We start from the raw sequence: 2,485 nt of genomic DNA on the forward strand, positions 1-2,485 counted from the left end.
TGCGGTTCGAGTTTCGGGCTCCCGGAGCTTGGTTAAGCGTTAACCGCGGGCTCAGAGCCAAGACGCGGGGCTGCTGCGGGCACCGGGTTGCGGCCGGCACGCAGGGGCGGGTCCCCAAGCCTAGGCGGTACGGAGACCGGGAGGGGAGGGGTCTGGGGACAGACCTGTGGGGCCGAGTGGGGGAGGGGGCTGGGCCCGGTCGGCGGGGGGTGGGGGTGGTGGGCGCGGGGGCGGGGCCCGCTGAGCCTCCGGGGGCGGGAGCCGCTCTCACCTGGCGCTCCGGGCCCGCCCTAACCTGGATTTCCGGGGGGCGGGGCGGGGGCGGGGCCTGGCCGGGCGGGGCGGGGCGCCCGCAGACGTCAGGGACCCGCCGCGCGAGGCCGGGCCGCCGCTCTGCCCGTGGGCTCGCCGGGCTGCCGCGAGCGTGCGGGCCGCGCCGGGCATGTCCTAGGCGGCGGCCCCGCCCAGCGCTCGGCCGGCCGGGCGGGAGGGCCGGGGCCGAGCCGGGGCCGAGTCGGGACCGAGCCGCAGGTAAGACGCGCCGCTCTGCGCCCGCGGCGGCCGGGCCTCCCTGCTCCCGCACCTGCGCGCCGACGGGGCCGCGCGGGCGGCGGGCAGGGGGCGGGGGAGCGGAGCCCGGTGGGCCGGACAAAGGCGCGGGGGTGGGGGCTGCCGGCGCACCTGGCCAGGTCGGTCCTCGCCCCCGCAGAGGCGGCCCAGGTCTGCGTCAGGCCGGGAGCGACCGCCGGGCACGCGTCTACGCGGCCTGGAGAGGGGGGCGCTGGCCCGGGCGCCGGGGTCCCCGCCCAGGCACCGGCTGGGCCCTGGCCGCCCCCGGCGAGCGCTGATTCAGGAGAAGGCGTCGCTCCCTCCCCCTCCGGGCCCGGCGCTCCCGCCCGGCCTCCTCCCGGCCTGGTCTCCCCTCCCGCGGTCCCTCCCTCCGTCTCCCTCCGTCTCCCTCCACCTCCCTCTCTCCTCATTTCCCTTCGCCGCCGCCGCCTCTCCGCTGTCCCGGCCTCCGTTCAGTCTGCGCTTTCCAGCCGCCCGCCGCCGCTCTCTGCCCCTCCCGGCCCCTGCCCCGGGCGACTCCACCTCCTCCCTCCCTTCCAGGCGGGTGGCCCTTCTGGGGGGACAAGTTTGGGGTGTTCAGTATTGTCCCTCCTAGCAACGATGGCCAGCCTAGCCCTGAACCGGCCGCAGGCTGTTTGGGAGCGTCCGCGACTCCAGGCCTGGGCCTTTTCGAGACGGGCTGGCAGCGGCAGGGGCCGCCTGGCTCCGCCACAGCCGCGTAATCCGGCTCTGGGGGTTTGGCCTCCCTTTGCCATAAGCAGAGGCTGTGGCCTCCTCTGGGTGGGGTCCCCTTCCCAACTGCCCATCACGACCTGGTGGCAGGTGATGGCAGAGTGTGGGAGCTGGGCTGGGCTGGGGGCTGGGTGGGGACTCTCCTAGAGAGAGCACTGTCATCTCCTCCGGCTGTGCTGATGAGGCCTCCGGAGGCTGCAGGGGCTTGGAAGTGCCCGCCCCTTCGGCTTCCAGAGCTTTTGCCCCTCTGGCTGGACCCTGAGGAAGGACAGGGGTCCCAGGATGAGGGGCTCTGGCCGGCTGGGGCTGTGTTCTGGGTGGATTTTTCGACCTCTTCCCACCTGCTTGCCCGAGGTGACATGAGGGTTTGCCATGGGTTACATGGTCACTTGGGCCTTGACCGATGGGTGGGGCCTGGTGTTGAGACCTGGCTCTTAGGAGCCTCAGGCTGAGGCTCTGGGTGTGGGCGTTGCAGGGACAGGGCCTGGGGATACTCCCTACGTCCTGTGCTCCCGCCAGGTGCCAGCACCATCTTCTCTCTCCCTCGTTATTGTCTCACGTCTTAACTAGTCCCCTGCTTGACCTGCCATCTGTTCTGCACACTGTGAGTCAGATCGTGGACCCAGGACCTCCAGGGCTGGCCTCACGGGCGTGTGACACACGCTCTTCCGTGGGCCCCGCACTCAGACCCTCTCGCTGTTTGGAAATCCATCATAATTTTGGAGCAGGCCTACTGCGTTTGCATCCTGCACTTAGGGATGCAGCGCGTCCCGGGCCCTCCAGGGCCTCCCCCTTCGCTCCTGGACAAGCCACAGAACTCCGGGAGCATGCGGCCCAGCCTCTTGGCCCTGCCTGTTCCCTCTGCCTGGAGCACGGCCCCCAGATGTTCACATGCCTGCTTCCGCCCGCTCCCAGTGGGCATTCCCTGACCACCCTCCTTAGATGGACCCCTCGCTGCTGCGCTGCTGTCCCCACCCCTAGGTCTCTCTGTGTCACTCGCACCTTCTCACAAGCGGTTTCCCTTCTTGCTGCCCACCTCCCTGGCTGGAGGGAAGCCCCGCGATGCAGGGACAGTGTGTGTCTCTCAGAGCCCAGGACACCACCACCTGGCGCGTGGCAGGACTCAGGACACGTTTTACCCAGTGTGTGTGTGTGTGTGTGTGTGTGTGTGTGTGTGTGTGTG

General features: G+C 70.7%; 1 protein-coding gene across 4 annotated transcripts in view; it reads left to right on the forward strand.

The window, feature by feature from the left end:
- The first annotated feature begins 403 nt into the window (after nt 1–403).
- Nucleotides 404–2,485, forward strand: part of CEP170B (centrosomal protein 170B) — a 27,010-nt gene continuing 24,928 nt past the window's right edge. For all 4 annotated transcript variants that reach the window (XM_024130987.3, XM_055088758.1, XM_055088759.1 and 1 more), the window contains exon 1: nt 404–531. The gene's annotated coding sequence lies outside the window, so the exon portion shown is untranslated. The remainder of the gene's footprint in view (nt 532–2,485) is intronic.

Source organism: Physeter macrocephalus, chromosome 11, assembly GCF_002837175.3.
Source record: "Physeter macrocephalus isolate SW-GA chromosome 11, ASM283717v5, whole genome shotgun sequence".
NCBI lineage: Eukaryota > Metazoa > Chordata > Mammalia > Artiodactyla > Physeteridae > Physeter > Physeter macrocephalus.